We start from the raw sequence: 19,763 nt of genomic DNA, 5'->3' as shown, positions 1-19,763 counted from the left end.
AACATGTTGCGTCGTGCAGTCCGATCCCATAAATATCCTCACAAGTCAGGCCCTCGGCCCCACTCAATCATAAACCTCTCAAGCCACTCGGGCTATCAGTAAAAACAGGGTACTCAGCCCAATATAATATTTTTTATATGCATCAAGATAGAGTAATAAAGACTGAGTTATGAAATCAATGAGTAAAACATGACTGAGTATATATTTTCAACCATAAATAGTGAGGGGATAATAAGAAAAGGCCCATAAGGGTCCAAACAGCTCTGACACAAGGCCCAAATATGGCATTCAACCCAATTTATAGAAATTCTTTCTAAAACACATAAGTATTATATAGTTTCAACCAAATTCGCAACTTATAGTTGCTATGGGACGGACCAAGTCACAATCCCCAACGGTGCACGCCCACACGCCCGTCACCTAGCATGCACGTTACCTTAAAATAGTAAAACGATACGAAATCCGGGGTTTCATACCTTCAAGACTAGATTTACAATCATTACTTACCTCAAACCGATCAAATCCCTACTCCGCGATGCTCTTTCCCCTCGACTCGGCCTCCAATCGCTCTGAATCTATTCACAACCAGAACAATACCATCAATATATGCTAATGGAATGAATTCCACAAGAAAAACTATCAAATTAGGCATAAACACCGAAATCCTCGCAACCCCGGCCCACTTCTCGGAATTCGACAAAAATAACAAAATTAAATAGAAAGCCCTTTCACCCACGAGTCCATACATACAAGATTTATCAAAATCCGACTCCATTTGACCCCTCAAATCCTCAATCAAACTCTCCAAAAATCCCAATCCCTAACCCCCCATTCTCACCCGTAATCTCCACAAAATTACATGATTAAACAACAGGAAGTTACCATAAGCACGAGTATTAGGACTCAAATTACATACCTCAATGAAAACTCCCTTGAATCCCTCTTCAAATTGCTCCCAAAAGCTCCAAAATCGGATAAAGATGGTGAAGAATGACCCAAAATTCGCGAAGTCCACAATTTATACTTTCTGCCCAGAATTTCGCATATGCGGTCCAATAGTTGTATCTGTGATGCCGCACCTGCGAAATATCCGTCATAGGTGCGGTTCCCACTTATTCCCTCAGAAACGGCATCTGCGGTCCCAACATCGCACCTGCGGTCTCGCAGGTGCACTCCTCTACTCGCACCTGCGGCTCCCAGCCTACCTCAGCCTTGGCCGCATCTGCAACCCCCTTCTACGCTTCCGCGGGCTCGCACCTGCGGTCTCCACTCCGTAGGTGCGGTTATGACAGTTGAGTTCAATCTTCAGCATTTCTCAAATTCCAACCTAGTTTCGTCAACCACCCGAAATCAACCCGAGGCCCTCGGGACTTCTACCAAACATACCAACAAGTTAAATATCAACATACGAGCTTTAGTCGAACCTTCGGAACACTCAAAACAACATCAAAACGCCAATTACCCTCGGATTCAAGCCTAAGAACTTCTAAACTTCTAAATTTCGCAAACGACACCAAACCTACTAAATCACCTCTGAATGACCTGAAATTCTGCACACACGTCACAAATGACACTACGAACCTACTTCAACTTCTAGAATGCCATTCCGACCCCGATATCAAAATTTTCAATGCCGACCGAAAATCGCCAAATTTTCAATTTCGCCAATTCAAGCCTAATTCTACCACAGACCTCCAAATCACATTCCGGACGTGCTCCCAAGTCCAAAATCACCTAATGGAGCTAATCATATCATAAAAATCCAAATCCGAGATCGTTTACACATAGGTCAACATCCAATTGACTTTTTCAACTAAACTTCTAAATAGGAGACTAAGTGTCTCATTCCAAACCGAAACCATTCCGGACCCAAACCAACCAACACAATACGATGAAATACAGCTGGAAAACACATAAGGAAGCAGAAATGAAAAAAAACGGGGCTATAACTCACGAAACGATCGGTAGGATCATTACAATATACCCCCTTTAAGAAACCCTTAACACTATATACTTTAATTATAAAATTACTTGTTGTACACATCAATTAATTAGCCCACATATCCATTTAGTCAAAGTACAATATCTACCTAGTAAATTTGTCTCTAAATTAAAGGAAGCTATATAGACAAAGCAAATCAACTCAAAATCTTACTCCATCCGTTTTAAGCTTGGACCAAAATTAAAGAATAAAAAAATATTATCCATTAAACAATTATTGTTTTTACTATGGGAACCTTTGCCATTATAGAAGTTTATTTTCTTCTATACAATTAATAAAATACAGTAAACTGTCATCCTATACTATTAAAGTATGTTAATATTCCAAGTAAAATAATATATACACAATAAATAAATAAAAGTATGTTTGATCGATTTGAATACTATATTCTAAATTAGAATATTGTGGTATATTTGGTTTGAATATTGTATTCTAAACTAGAATATTGTGTTTGAATTCTGTATTCCAAATTAGAATATTATGATATGTTTGATTTTGGATATTGTATTCTTTATTAGAAAATTGTGATATGTTTGGTTTTGAATTTTATGGTATGTTGGTTTGAATACTATATTCTTCATTAGTCAATTGTAGTTTGGTATATTTGGTTTGGATAATGTGTCGCCCATTAAAATATTGTGGTATGTTTGGTTTGAATACTGTATTCTATTAGAAAATTATGGTATGTTTGGTTTTAATAGTATATTCCAAATTAGAATATTGTGGCGTGTTTGATTTGAATATTGTATTTTACATTAGAATATTATGGTGTATTGGTTTGAATAGTATATTATAATATTTCTTTAGTTTAGATACTGTATCCCAAATTAAAATATTTTGACCTTATTTTAACTTTTAATTTGATTACATAGATGTAAGAGAAAAATAAAAAGAATGAAACACTTCATCTAACAAATAAATGGTAAAGTGATATTTTCTTATACAAAACAAATGCTCCATCATATTCTTCCTCCTTCTGTGCCCCCATATCATAGGAAGGAATAGAGAGGGTTGTTTATTTCGAACAAGAGAAATTATTAGTGTTCAAATTTTTCGGTGATAATGTATAATCCTAATTTTGTGGGATGATGAAGTGTTTTAAGGCATTTATTAAGTTGGAGTGAGAGATAATAGAGTCCCTTAAAAGGTGGAATCTGTTTAATGACATATAATGATATTAAAGATGTAAAAAGTAAAGAAAGTTTTATAAAGTAAATATAGAATGTAAAATAAATATTTTAAATGTATATGGAGTTAACTAGTATTTTCAATGGGTATACCGCATGGATTTTCCAACAATAAATTAGGATGAGTCTAGTTCTGATAACTAGTTGTTAAACCAAAATGGACCAAAGATACTCTTAACATGGTGTGATATTATCCGTTTTGGGCCAAGCTCGCACGATGTCCCCTAAAAGGCCTCACACCATTAAAACTATCCAACTCCTTATAGGTAGTTTCTTATTTCTTTCTACTTTTCATGTGGTTTGTTCATACACACCCAATGTATCATTGGCAATATAATATGATTGTTGCCCATGAACGGGTCAAAGGATACTCACAAAAAAGGATCTTTCCTAGATGATTGATCAAGGTAGACATGAGAAAAGCTTATGACTCAGTTAATTGGAGCTTTTTTGTGAATGATGTTTTAGAATTTGGACTTCCCTTCGGAATGGTGAGCCCGATTATGACTTGCATATCTTCCATGAGTTATTCTCTACTACTTAATGGGGGACCAACTCCAAAATTTCATGCGAGGAAGAGATTAAGGCAAGGAGAGAACTCATTATATTGTAAGTGTATTACAATCAATCACTATAGCAGACTCAAAGGTCCAGATAGAGAAGTTTGACGTTGTACGTACTGGAGTAGATAACAATTTGACATCGACTAACATTTATATTGATTATTTTTAGATTAGATTCCAATGATGAAAAATAACATATTATTATGGTGCAGGATCACGAGAGATGAAAAGAAGGATATGAGCAAATCTATCAATAATGTACGGATGAAGTCAAGAAAGGAAGGAGTAAAAGAATCAAAGCAAAGATATTCCAACGAAAGTAAGTAAGAAAGATTCAATATTGAAGCAATATGGAAACCAAGATGATTGATACAATGAAGGAAGGACCAAGATTTACGGTTAGCATGATTATTGAAGATATGTATCGAAAAAAGAAGGCTATCAATCCCACGAATCAAGGAACAACTTAAGGAGAATTTATGACAATTCCCATTTCGAAGAAGGAAACGACCGACAGTCATGGACCATCTATGGAAGCTCTATACTTATTCTTGGAATGAATCATAACAGATTTAATTCCAAAGATCAATTCCCTTGGGATTTCCAATCTTTCAATAGTCTTTCAAAGATTTGCCAAGACAAGCTCAAGTATAAAATGGAGTATGTCAAGGGAGCATCATATACTTTGATCGAACTACTATCACTCTTTTTGTTCTACTCCAAACAAGAATTGTACTCTACTCTAATCTATTGTGTAACTAGGGAGAGAAAAAAGAGAGAAAAATCACTAGTGATGTATTATATCAAGAAGCGAGAAGTAACATAGTGACATAGCTGTTGGTGTAAAACTACATCAACTCTCTTGTATCGAGAAACTTCAAATACTGAAAGAGAACTCCCTTACAACCCAATAGGACTGGACGTAGGATTTACATTGAATCCGAACCAGTATAAAAATTTTGGTATCTTTAATTCATGCATTTTTACTTCTGCTCTATTTATAGTTTGTTCTTACCTTCAGTCGACTAATTAGTAAACTAGTCAACTATTTAGGACACATAAAGAAAAATTGATAATTCACCCCTTCTTGTACTTTCAATTGGTATCAGAGTAGGTCACACATTTTTATCTTTTGCTTAACAGCTAGAGAGAAAAGATGATATCAAACCAAGTAACTATTGACGCACTCTTTCAAGAAGGGACATCGCAAGTAAGACCACCATATTTCAATGGACAACACTTCTCTCATTGAAAAGTGCGCATGGAAATTTATGAGTCCTATGATGTCAAAGTATGAAGTGTTATCAAAAAGGGAAATTATCCACTGCCAACAGCAGCACAACCACCAGCTGATCCTGGAGATATAGATGAGTACACAGACAATCAAATGGTTGTCATTCAAGTTAATGCTAAGGCACCAAGATTACTTTATAATGCTATAAGTGGAGAAGAATATGAGAAAATTTCAAGATGTGATACCGCCAAGGAAATGTGGGACAAAATCGAAGTTACCTACAAAGGAACCAACAAAGTGAAAGAAACTCGGATAAACTTGTTGGTTCACGATTATGAACTCTTCTAGATGAAAGAAGGAGAATCTATTGAGGAAATGTATGCAAGATTCAGAAAAATCAGTGGCGATCTGAAAGCCTTTGGTAAACCTTACTCAAGTGGTGATCAAGTTCAAAAAATCCCGAGAAGTTTGCCTACCACATGGCAGACAAAAGTAGTTGTACTTGAATCTCAAGATATCGACAAAATTTCATATGATGAACTACGAGGAGATCTTATAGTATTTGAGAAAACCCATCTCAAGAAAATGCTTCACGAAGAAAATAAGAAAATAGTTGCTTTCAAAACTACAACTAAAGGACCTGAAAATGATATTAATGATGATCCAGAAACTCTTGAAAAAGAAATTGCCATGGTGTCAAGAAACATGAATGGATTAATGAGAAGACACAGAAACACAAAAAGATAAGGATGTCATTTAGATGAGACATGCAATACAATGAACAAGACAAAAATGACGGATGCTTTAAATGTGGAAGGTATGGTCATGTTCAAGCTGAATGCCCAGATCTTAAAAGAAAATTCTCTAAAGGGTTCAATAAAAATAAATTCTTCGGAAGCTGGAGTGATGAAGATAGCTCAGAACATGAAGAAATAGCAAACCTGTGCTTCATGACTATTTGGAAAATAATATGAACAAATACTCTGGTTGCTGGATTGATGAAGATGCATCAGACGATGAATGCAAAGAAGACACTGAAAATTGTTTCATAGAACGTGGTGAAACAAGCAAGATGAGACCCTATAACTATGATAGATGTAATAAATTGCAGGATATTCTTGACCTCACCCTAAAGGAGTCTAAAAAAATGTTAAATGAATTAAAGAGACTCAATAGAGAAAATAAGGATTGGGTACTTAAACTTGAAGTATGTGAAATCGAAAGAGATGGGCTTCAAGATGAGGTTCAGGAATTGCAAATACAACTTAATGGCATGCGTAAATTCACCAGTCATGGTTTTGTCAAGTCTAACCAGGTGACTTACAAGTCAGCTGGAAAAAGACATGTTAGAACCGAGAACACGAATACTAATACAAGTGGTAGATCAAAAACTGGATCAACCCCAGTGTGCCATTATTGTAACAAGGTTAGACATAAATATTTCTTCTATAGATTTTGTAAATCTAATGTTTTAGGATGGATTTGCAAATCGAAAAGTAACCCTGATTCCAGTAGAACTAACAAACAAGGACCCAAGCAAATTTGAGTACCTAAAAGAATGTGATAATTCTATTTTGCATGAACACCACAAAAAGAGTCGCAAAGGAAAATGATATTTAGATAGTGCATGTTCCAGTCACATAACAGGTGATAAAAATCCGTTCAAAGAAGTCACAAAAACAAATGGAGGAAATGCCAAATTTGGTGATGATTCAAAAGGAAAGATCTTTGGTACCGGCATAGTTCCATTCAACAATAATTGTGATATTACAGAAGTATATCTTGAAGATGGACTCAACTACAATATCTTGAGTATAAGTCAGCTATGTGATTCGGGATACGAAGTTAAATTCAAGAAAATAGGATGTGCCATTGAAGATGAGTAAGGTAAAATCATTCTTCCATGTAAAAGATATGGAAATATTTACATTCTTGACGATATTGAAAATCTGGATAGTTATATCTGTTTGGCATCCATATCTGATGATCCATGACTTTGGCATAAAAACTTGGTCATGCAAGCATGCATCTAATTGAAAAACTTTCCAAGCATGATTTAGTTATTGGCCTTCCCAAACTCAATTTTTCTAGAAATCATGTATGTGATGCATGTCAGATTGGTAAACAAACTAGAAACTCTTTCAAAACCAAGGACATTGTGTCCACAACCAAGCCTTTACAATTACTTCATATGGACTTGTTTGGACCCACCAGAACTGCCAGTATTGGAGGTAAACGATATGCTTTTGTTATTGTTGATGACTACTCATATTTTACATGGGTGATTTTCTTATCTCATAAAGATGAAGCTTTAAAAAACTTTGAGATTATCTACAAATGAATTGAAAGAGAAAAGGGGTATCTTATCACAACCATTCAAAGTGACCATGGATGAGAATTTGAAAGTAGAACATTTGAAGAATTCTGCAACGACCAAGGATATACCCACAATTTCTCAGCCCCAAGATCACCCCAACAAAATGGGGTAGTTGAGCGCAAGAACCGAACTCTACAAGATTTGGCCAGAACAATAATATTAGAACATTCATTGCCAAATCATTTTTGGGCAGAAACAGTAAGCACAACATGTCGTATTCTCAACAGATGTCTCATAAGACCCATTTTGAAGAAGACTTATGAATTATGGAAAGGTAAAAGGCCCAATATAGGCTACTTTTATCCGTTTGGAAGTAAGTGCTTCATCCACAATAATGGTAAGGATAACCTTGGAAAATTTAATCCAAGGAGTGAGGAAGGTATTTTTATCGGTTACTCCATTAATAGTCGATCTTTTAGAGTTTACAACAAACATACTTTATCTGTAGAAGAATCAGTGTCACACCTCCTTTTTACCTATACCACGTAAAGGGTATAAATACAAGGGAGTTTTTCTAATTAAAGGACAATCAAAACAGGATTTATTAAAAAAAATCAGAGTCGCCACTTGGAAGATTTCTGGTGTCCCAAGTCACTGGTTGAATCCCGAATCGAAGAAAATATGACTCTATAATGCAGTCCGCGAACCAGAAATCCGAGTATAGAATTCTGTTAACCTGGGAGAAGGTGTTAGGCATTCCCGAGTTCCGTGGTTCTAGCACGGTCGCTTTGATCATACTTGGCTTATTACAATTATTTAATTACTGATTTTAGATCCTATGTGCATTTGTCTATTAACCGCTTTTAAATCACTTGATTATTCGTAAAGGATTGAGTTACGCGTACGTATACTCTTTTCCTTTGGCGCGTCAAAAATCATGTCAAGCGAACGTGTCCATAATTAATAACGCCTTGTTTATTTATTTAAGAAAAATTGGTTGAGGTTGCGTGGACGCATTCCTCGTGTTGTTTTTAAGATCGTAATCATGTCACACGAACGTGTCCACAACCACGATAATCTATTAAACGTGCCTAAAGCAAACTACGATAATTGGTTATTTGTTGTATCTAAATCATAAGAAATTAGAAGAGGTCCATGGAAAATTCGCTAAATGGCACGCCTCAAACTTAATTGCCTAAAATTCTTATTTAAAAATTATGAGGGCCATAGACTATTGGTGTCATTAACATCGTTCACCTCAATTGTTTTAAAAGCTGAATTATTTAACACTCGATGAAGTTAAAGTTCCCCATGGTCTTTTTATTAACAATCAAAGGCCGCAAATGGGCTTCCTATGTGAAGTCCAGAGCCAGGAAGGCTAGCGAAAGGCCTGGGCGTGACTGGGCTGCAATTGCGACCCAAATCATACTCGAAAAAGCTGTTAAGCTTGGGTCCATAACTGAGCCCAATTTCGAAACCCCAACAGGTCTGAGTGGAGAACTCAGCATCGAGTCCTTGCAGGCCAAAACCCAGCGATATTCAACAACATGTTTGATCTAGTTTTCTTAGCAAGCAATTACAATGGAATTCTCATCAACGGACAACATATTCGATTTAGTTTTAAGCTTGTATCAATATGAGTAATGCGTTTTGACCTTATCCTACTACAGAATTTTTTTACATATCTAAACAAATCAAAAATTCATTCTCAACCCAATGCATGCACCTAATTACCTTGAGTACCCAGTTACTTATGCCAATCAGACCAGTATTCATAAAGTTTTATTCCCGCAAAGCAGGCAGTCACCCCCTTTAAACGAATGCACTCTGATTTCAGACAAAACTAGATGATAAACTAAAACTCAACAGAGTCTAACCACATGCTGGAAAATATGCATAACAAACAGTGAATGGCTTAAATCACAGTCCCTATATACAAGATCCAAATGTCCTGAACTACTTACATACAATCAAACCATCAGACCATGTGCTTCATCACAAACGAAAGGCAACATGAGTTTTCTAAGGAATTAACATACTACTGTTATATTAAAATGGACAGATCAGACTAAATGCCATTACAATATACCACTAAACTCCAGAAATTGCAAGTAAACAACTAATATTGATGATTAAAAGGAAAACAGTATTCATTCATGAGGATCTTCATGTAATTATAGCTCTCATACTTGCATTTCATCTCCTATAGAATCAGGGAATACCTGGAATTAAACGAAATAAGAAAAAGGGAGAATCAACAGTAGACAGCAGGGATCAGCAGCAGATTCCAGTAACAGAAATAAACCAACAAAACATGTTCGAAACCCAGAAATAAAGTACTGCAGCCCAGAAACCAGTTTCAAACACCCAATTAAATCAGCTGACCTCAGAACCAACCTTAATGACTAAGTTTCAAACCATTTCTAAGCTCAAACAATCAAGAAAATCGATTCAGGAAGAAGAGGATTTTAGATTATAAAGATCAAACCCAATGAAACAGTATTTTCTGCAGAAGTTTCAGCTATTTTTGTTTTCTAGAATTTTTATTCTCTTTCAAGTCTGTTGGGTCTGTATTTTATCTCCTGACTCCCTGCCTTGAAAGGCAAGATAGAGATTCCTTTATAGGCAAGGAATTAGGGCAAGCCTATAGAGTTTATTTTTTGTCCTTTGGTCCCTTTTTAATTTTCATTTTAGCTTAACACCCCTAGTTCAAATTCAGATTTTGCCAAGTAGTCCCCCCTCCCAGCTTCCTAGAAGCTTCCCAGACAGTTACAAGTAGATTCCCTCACTAAGACTACCCAAATTAACCCCCGTACCCCTGCTATTTACCTTAAACCCCAAATGAGACATGAGTCAAATTAACCCACGGCTGAATCAAGTGAACGGGCTGCCCTTCCTTTATAGATAGGTCAGACCCAAAGCCCAAATATCTAAATGAACCCAACTAAATTGGTAACAACAAAAATAACACACAAACGACTTCTAAAAACTGAACTGGTTGATTGATTAACCCGTACAAACCAACAAGGAATTAACTAACCCAATGAATAGACTAGAATAAACTAATTAAACTAGACTAATGAGGCCAACATAAATGAGAGAAAATCAGAGGCTTGACTATAACCCAACAAATCAAGAACACACATATTTTTAAAGGGACATGAAAGAAAAATAGAGGGAACAGAAGACAACTCAAAACATCGGAAGATAAGTCAAGTCTTTAAACAGATGAAAGGAGAAGAAAAGAAGAGGGATGGAAAGGTGAAATAAAACACAATAGGTCATGCTGAGGGATAGAAACTCACCAATCGGACTCGAAATTGGGCAGGCACAAAGAACTAGGCCAAACTTATGTCGATCCTTTGTTCTTTGTCAAGAACAACTGAGCGACATCTGTTTCACCTAGTCCGAACCTCAAAGCTTGATAGAACAGCACCTCCCGAACATGCATGCTACCAGGATTGACAGAAAATTGATTTTGAACTTTTGAGGTTGACCTCAAATTTAAGATTCGCGGAGCTCCGGGTAGATTCGAAGGAAATTGGTCCGGGATTTAGAAAGAAGGGCGTGAGGGGGTCATGGGGTGTTGTTTTGGTGGCTTTTCGAGGTGGCGCCGCCACCGGACGATGGTGGATTTAGGGGCGGCTCAGCTAGGGTTAGGTCTGGGCCTTCTGATAGACGGGGGTGTTTGGGACGAGGACGACGAAATGATGGGGGTAGGGCGTTAGGACATATATATATTAAATGACCCAGGCTTCTCGTCCGTTCGATCAAGAGACCTCGACGGTCCTGATCTGATGCCCATGAAACGACGTCGTTTCACTTAGTTGGGGGGATGGACCGGGTATGGCGGGTTTGGGCTGGGTATTGGGGCGATTCATCCGGGCTGGGGACAAATAAATGGGTTTTAGCCCAAATTTTCCTTTCATTATTTCTTTTTTTCCAATTCATTTTTCTATTTTAACAAAAATCTTTTTCTTTTCCAAAATTGAAATTAAAACTTAAATTGAATCCTAAACCAAATTATCCTACCACATTAAATTAATTAACCCTAATAATGTTTACTACCAATAATTAAAAATCAAATTAAAGGAAAAAACTACCAAAATTCGACATTAAAATTAAAAGTGCAAAATAAACTATTTTTGTGATTTTCCCCATTTTTTATAAAATAATTAATTTGTCTATTAATCCTAAAATTTAAAATTAAATCCTAAATGCAAATGCAACATATTTTTTGTATTTTCTCATCAATTAGAATGCACAAACAAAATGCAAACAATTAACAGAAAATGCCATAAAATCCGACAAAATTGCAAACACTGACAGAAATTATTTTGTTTTGAATTTGTTGGAGTAATACATATAGGGAAAAAATCACGTGCTCACAGCTGCCCCTCTTTGCCCGGAAACATGAAGAGTTTTCGTGCAAAGATAAGTGTGCGGATACGAGCGATTTTTGCCCGCTTGAATACTCCGTGGGAAGCATTTTTGAAAAGATTTGACCGCACCTGCTTCCGAGGTTGCCTACATATCCTTGGCTAAAAGGAATCAGGTCAGTGTAGTTCGGAAAATTTTAGTAGCTGGGACTGCCAAAGCAAAGAATCTGAAAGCTAAACTTAAATGGTACTCCTTTGTTCTCCAGGCGGGTTCCTAACTGCTGCATTTGAAAGTATTCCCTGCTCTTCAGGTGGGCTCCTGACTTTAATTTGAAATGTATTCCCTGCTCTCCAGGCGGGCTCCTGACTTCAAAATAAACAAAGCAAAGAATTTGAAAGCTAAACTTAAATGATACTCCCTTGTTCTCCAGGCGGGCTCCTGACTGTTGCGCTTGAAAGTATTCCCTGCTCTCCAGGCGGGCTCCTGACTTCAACTTGAAATGTATTCCCTGCTCTCTAGGCGTGCTCATGACTTCAACTTGAAATTTATTCCCTGCTCTCCAGGCGGGCTCCTGACTTCAACAAAACAGACAAAAATAAAGAAAATTTTCTGCCCCAGTTTGGTGGCTGGGGACAGATGTGATTGTAAAACTAAATCATATTACCAAGTATTACTAAGGATTTGAAAGCTAGGTCCCCTTATTTAGGGGGGTCCTGACAACTCTTAACTAAACGACAATTTAAAATCTAAGTTATATCTTCTACAGGTGTGACTTCTGCTAAATCTTGCTATCTAAGAGGATCTTTAAACTACTTCTCATTATCCAGGAGGGTCCTGAAACTCAAATGTCAAATTTTATCTTAAAGGTGACAGCTTTCATGGCTGAATTATACTACCCTACAACAGAGTTTACGTTAAATATTGTTACCTAATTGAAATCTTAAAGCTAAGTCCCATTATTCAGGAGGGTCCTGGAAAGTCCTAATTGAATCCTATCTCGAACATGCAAATTTCTAAACCAACTTATATTCCTTTGGGATGCATTTATACTAGATTACGCTATTTCTGATCTTTAAACTAGGTCCCATTTTTCAGGAGGGTCCTGAAAATCAAAACAAACATGTTTGGTGACTGCCTTTTTCCACGGAGAGTTTCTCCGAATCCAACGAATTTTCTGCCCCTGTTTCAATCAAAAAAAATTTTGTCAGTTTAAAGTGGTGGTTAGCTGATGTCATTCTTGCTGAAGATCTTTCTGCTGCAATGTTTGTTCTGACTGGCTTCTCTGAACTGGCCCTGAACCGCTTTGACTTTCTGACTGACTTTCAAACCCCATGACTTTTGACGAGCCGAGTGTTCTATACCCCCGCTGTTGTCTTACCTCTGACCCCTTTATCTGAACTTTTGCGTCTCCCATGACATTACCAAACCATCGATGAAGCTTCCTGTGATTCCTTGTATTCCCCTCTTTCGCCGTGTTATCCTTAGTATGCTTTGACCACTCCATGCTTTGCAATTTTGGAAGTTGGTAGTGAGCTTTGAAATCCTTTTCACTCGATTTGAACAAGACTGGCATTGAAACATCTTTAGATAAATACCCAAAAGAAAATGAAATGCAATGACTTTGCGGGTTAAGGATAAGAAGAATCCAAAACCAGATGACTGCTACCAAAGGAGAAAGAAAAGAAACTTATCTGGGTGGAACAGCTGGTACCAATGATCATGACATGCATTTCGGATTAGTCGGCCTAATCTGTCCAACCAATCAACTTTCAGTTGCCGTACTTTGTTGCCCCAGAATTTCCATGACTTGATTACTTTACCCAAACCTCGGCCTTGTTCATCCTGCGGTGCATTGAAATGTTTTCACCAGTAGACCTCTTTCATTCGTTCATCTCTCGACTCACTTTCGCTTTACGGTGCCCGTGAGGGTTTTCACCGATAAGACTCTCTCATTTTTACTTTTCTCAACTCCCGTCGCCTTACGGTGTCCGCAATGGTTTTCTCCAATAAGACTCTCTCATTTTGATTTCTCTCAACTTCCGTCGCCTTACGGTGCCTGTGAAGGTTTTCACCAATAAGACTCTCTCATTTTTATTTTTTCTGCTTGAACCAGAGTGTTGCCCCTGACATGAATTACCTTTGCCTGCTCGACTTGGCATTTCTCAAAGACTAATCAGAAGGTCTTTCTTTGGACCGTAATGTGGGCTTTTGGACAGGGTTAAAAAGAAAGGGTATAAAAGGCTCAAAACAATTCAAATGGGTTAAACTTACAACTTTCGGAATCAGGTCTCTCACAACATCCACAACTTCTGCCCCAGTTCCTTGCTTGGGGACTTTTGGACTTTTGTTTTGATGAGACCGCACCGTGAGGCTGCCTACGTATCCTTAAAAGGAATCAGGTCGAATGTAGTTCATGGCATAGAAATTACTTTGTTGTTGCGATTTTTCTTTTCTCTCTTTCTTTTCTTTCTCTCTTTTTCTTCTGTTATTCTTCTTTTCTCTTTTTTTTTTCTTTTTCTCTTTTTTTTTTCTCTTTTTGCTTTTCTCTTTTCTTTTCTTTTCTTTCTCTTTCTTCTCTATTTTCATTTTTCTTCTCCTTTTCCTTTCTTGTTCATTCTTTTTTTTTCACTTACTTATCCTCCGAACTTGCGTTTCTGAATTGTGCCGTTGATCCCGAAAGAGGGGTATGAAAGAAAATAAATAAGGCTCAAAAAGGGGTGACAAAAGATAAAGTGTTTAGATAGCAGAACAAAATGCCTTCGTCATTTCAATCTTCAAAATATGCCAAATACAAACAAGTACAATCAAAGAAAAAAATCATACATAGTATCTCTTGACTACATCGGAGTTGATAGCCATTTCTACACATTTCCCTTCTATATCTATCAAATATAACGCGCCATTGGACAACACTCTAGTTACAACAAATGGCCCCTGCCAGTTTGGAGCGAACTTTCCTTTTGCTTCAGCCTGATGAGGCAAGATACATCTCAACACTAGTTGACCTACTTCGAACTTCCGTGGACGTACCTTCTTGTTATATGCTCTTGCCATTCTCTGTTGGTATAATTTTCTATGACATACTGCCGCCAATCTCTTTTCATCAATCAGACTTAACTGCTCCAAGCGGGTTTTGACCCATTCAATGTCATCAATTTCTGCCTCAGCAACAATCCGAAGGGATGGGATTTCGATTTCTGCGGGTATTACTGCCTCTGTGCCATACACCAAAAATAAGGAGTAGCCCCTACTAAAGTGCGAACAGTAGTGCTATATCCCAACAATGCAAACGACAGGTTTTCATACCACTGTCTAGAACCTTCTACCATTTTTCGAAGTATCTTCTTTATATTCTTGTTGGCTGCCTCGACTGCTCCATTCGCCTTAGGGAGATATGGGGTGGAATTGCGATGTATAATCTTAAACTGCTGACATGTCTCTGTCATCAGATGACTGTTGAGGTTAGCGCCATTTTCAGTGATGATTACCTTTGGAATCCCAAACCGACAGGTGATATTTGAATGCACAAAGTCAACCACTGCTTTCTTGGTCACAGATTTGAACGTTTTCGCTTCAACCCACTTAGTGAAATAATCAATGGCTACCAAGATAAACATGTGTCCGTTCGATGCTGCCGGCTCGATTGGCCCAATGACATCCATGCCCCAAGCAACAAAAGGCCATGGTGCAGACATTGTATGTAATTCAGATGGTGGAGAATGAATCAAATCTCCATGCACTTGGCACTAATGGCATTTACGCACAAAACTGATGCAATCCCGCTCCATAGTGAGCCAGTAGTAACCTGCTTGGAGAATCTTCTTTGCTAGAACGTACCCACTCATATGTGGTCCACAAACTCCAGAGTGTACCTCAGTCATGATGACTGTGGCTTGTCTGGCATCTATGCATCTTAGCAATCCAAGATCTGGAGTTCTTTTGTATAATACCCCTTCACTAAAGAAAAATCCACTTGCCAATCGTCGAATTGTTCTTTTCTGATCACTAGTGGCCTGTACCGGATATACCCCCATCCTAATGTATTCTTTGATATCATGGAACCATGGCTCCCCATCCAGTTCTTTTTCCACCATATTACAGTAAGCATGCTGATCACGGACCTGAATCTGCAAAGGGTCCACATAAGCCCTATCTGGATGATGTAACATTGACGTCAGAGTGGCCAAAGCATCGATGACTTCATTATAGATCCTCGGGATATGCCTGAATTCTATCGACTGAAACTGCTGGCAAAGATCATGCAAATATTTTCTGTACGGTATGAGTTTCAAATCCCGTGTTTCCTATTCCCCCTGAATCTGGTGCACCAGGAGGTCCGAGTCACCCAAGACCAAGACTTCCTAGACACCCATATCCACAGCTAACCTCAAACCCAGAATACATGCCTCGTACTCAGCCATGTTGTTGGTATAATAAAAACGAAGCTGAGCCGTAACAGGATAGTGCTGCCCTGTTTCAGAAATAAGTACGGCTCCTATCCCCACGCCTTTCATGTTTGCATCTCCGTCAAAGAAAAGCTTCCATCCAGGCTTCTCACATTGTTCCAACTCATCAATGTGCATCACCTCTTCATCAGGGAAATAAGTTTTCAATGGTTCATAATCTTCATCAACCGGGTTCTCGGCCAAATGGTCTGCCAAGGCCTGTGCTTTCATTTCAGTTCGAGTAACATAGACAATGTCAAACTCTGTGAGCAGGATCTGCCACTTTGCAAGCCTCCCAGTGGGCATAGGCTTCTGAAAGATATACTTCAATGGATCCAAGCGAGATATGAGATAAGTAGTGTAAGATGACAAATAATGTTTCAACTTCTGCGCCACCCAGGTTAGGGCGCAACATGTCCTCTCAAGCTGAGTGTACTTAACCTCGTATGGTGTGAATTTCTTGCTGAGATAATATATGGCCTGCTCCTTCCTGCCAGTGATATCATGTTGACCCCGTGCACAGCCAAATGAATTATCCAATACCTTCAAATATAGAATCAAAGGTCGCCCTGGTTCTAATGGGACCAACACGGGTGGATTTGACAAATACCCCTTTATCTTATCAAACGCCTCCTGACATTCATCTATCCACTTGACCACAACATCTTTCTTTAACAGCTTGAAGATAGGCTCACAAGTTGTCATGAGCTGAGCGATGAACCTGCTGATATAATTCAATCTCCCCAACAAACTCATCACCTCGGTCTTGTTCTTCGGAGGTGGCAATTCCTGGATGGCCTTGATTTTTGATGGGTCCAATTCAATACCCCGACGGCTAACTACGAACCCCAACAACTTTCCAGACGGCACCCAAAAGCACACTTTGCAGGATTAAGCTTGAGATTGTACCTGCAAAGCCTTCGGAAGAACTTTTTTAGATCCCTGACATGGTCAGACTGCTTTCTAGACTTCACGATCACATCATCCACGTACACCTCAATTTCCTGGTGTATTCCAATAATATCATGGAATATTGTTGTCATTGCCCTCATGTAGGCTGCCCCAGCATTTTTCAAACTGAATGGCATGACCCAATAGCAGTACGTTCCCTACAACGTGATGAATGCCATCTTTTCTGCATCTTTCTCGTCCATTAAGATCTGATAATAACCCACGTAACAATCCACAAAAGAACCAATCTCATGTTTGGCGCAATTGTCAATCAAGATATGGATGTTCGGCAACGTGAAATTATCTTTTGGACTTGCCTTGTTGAGATCCCGATAGTCAACACACACCCTGGTCTTGCCATCCTTCTTCGGTACAGGCACAACATTGGCTAACCAGGTGGGATACCGGGTGACCCGAATGACTTTGGCATCGAACTGCTTGGTGACCTCTTTCTTGATTTTTACACTCACATCCGTCTTGAATTTTCTTAGATTCTGCTTGACAGGAGGGAATGCTGGGTCCGTGGGCAACTTGTGAACCACTAAATCAGTGCTTAGACCCGGCATGTCATCATAGGACCATGCAAAAATGTCTTTATATTTGAATAGTGCTTTAATGATCTCCTCCCTGAGTTGGGGTTCCAGATGGACACTTATTTTGGTTTCATGTACATTTTCTTGGTCCCCTAGATTAACTGTTTCTGTATCATTCAAATTAGGTTTGGGATTTTCCTCAAAATGACTTAGTTCCTTACTAATTTCTTCATAGGCCTCATCATCCTCAAATTCCAACTCATCATCACACTCAATTTTTTGTATTATTATTTCAGAGTTAGATTGGCTTTTAAAACTGGGCCGAAGATTCCTCATGCATGTCATGTCATTGATATCAACATAAAAAGAACTGTACAAAAGAAGAAAACAAAAACAAAAACAAAATTAGAAGAAATGAAGAAAAAAGAACAATTGCATTTCATTGAATATAAAGATAACATGGTTTTAACGCATCCAACTGGACGGAACATAATATCTGAATTACAGACCCTGGAATAATCCAGATAACTAAAAGAAAATCAAACCCCACTACCAAGACTCCCTCCGGATAGGAAGAGGAGTAGCTTCCCAATTGTTGACTTTTGCACGTAGTCCCACAAATTGCACATCTGCCTTGCTGGATCCTTCCCCAGACTGAACCATATTAACCTCGGCGAATAACCTTTAGAACCCCTTCTCCAAGTCTCCATCGGCTCCAATCAGTGGTCCAGGGACTTCTGTCAATAGTTGCTTTCTGGTACCTGGCATGACGAATGACATAGACAGATGCGGGACTGGCTTTGGCAATGCCCGTGCTTTTTTTTTCATTTTCCTAGCTCTTCTCACGTCTGCAACGGTAGGGTTGAACCCCAGACCAAAAGTATCTAAATTCCTTAGAAGGGAGACTGGACGCACAATACCTTGCAGAGATGTACCCAAACCCTTGCCCGGTACAAAACCGTTTTTCAACATTTCGACAACTACCATGACTGATGCCACAGCCATCTTTGGAGTTGGCATGCACTTTCCTTCCGGAATTTTCTCTACCGATACTGTGTCGGAAACCTGATAAACCCATGGTCCCTTGTCATCGTCAATCTCTATGAACGGAACAATGGCACCGTTGGGCACACACAAATTATCTTCGCCGTGTACAACAATTTCCTGTCGATCCCATTCAAACATGACCATTTGATATAGATTAGACGGGATTGCTTTGGCCGCATGGATCCAGGGTCGTCCCAACAACAGATTGTACGAAACAACCACATCGAGCACCTGGAATTCCATAGTAAATTCAACTGGCCCTATTGTGTGCTCAAGCACTATGTCCCCGACTGAATCTTTCCCTCCACCGTCGAATCCCCGAATGCAAATACTGTTCTTGTGAATTCTTTCATCCTCCACTTGCAGCTTGTTCAATGTGGAGAGAGGACAAATGTTCGCGCTAGACCCATTGTCAACTAGTACCCGAGTAACCATGGAATCTTCGCATTTCACCATCAGATAGAGGGCTCTATTGTGTTCGGTACCCTCCACGGGTAACTCATCATCAGAAAAAGTGACTCGGTTTACCTCAAATATCTTGTTAGCTATTTTTCCAAGTGGTTTACTGAGATTTTGTTAGGAACGTGGGCTTCGTTCAAGATCTTCATCAAAGCTCTACGGTGCTCATCGGAATGGATCAATAATGACAAGAGCGAGATCTGAGCTGGAGTCTTCCTTAACTGCTCCATAATGGAATAGTCTTGTGCTTTCATCTTTCTCAGAAATTCTTCTGCTTCTTCCTCAGTCACTGCTTTCTTCACCAACACTGGATTATCCTTTGAGGTCTTAGCTTTCCTCAACTCTTCGGGGGCAAAGCATCTCCCTGATCGAGTTAAACCATGAGTCTCACACACTTCTTCTTTAACCTCTTTCCCCTGGTAAGTTACTGTCACTCGTTCATAATTCCACGGGACCATCTTGCTATTGACTACTGGAAGCTGAGTTACTGGTTTTAGAATAACAGGCTCTATGCAAGCACCCTTCACGACCACAACAAGTTTACTTGTAACCCCTGGTACCACCACTTTAACTTTCTCTGGTTTCACTGTGATAACGCTTAACGACCCTTTCCCGGCTACCACAGCTGGCTTATTGTCTACCCCT

The sequence above is a fragment of the Nicotiana tabacum genome, chromosome 18, assembly GCF_000715075.1.
Source record: "Nicotiana tabacum cultivar K326 chromosome 18, ASM71507v2, whole genome shotgun sequence".
Lineage (NCBI taxonomy): Eukaryota > Viridiplantae > Streptophyta > Magnoliopsida > Solanales > Solanaceae > Nicotiana > Nicotiana tabacum.
This window is presented reverse-complemented; position numbering follows the sequence as displayed.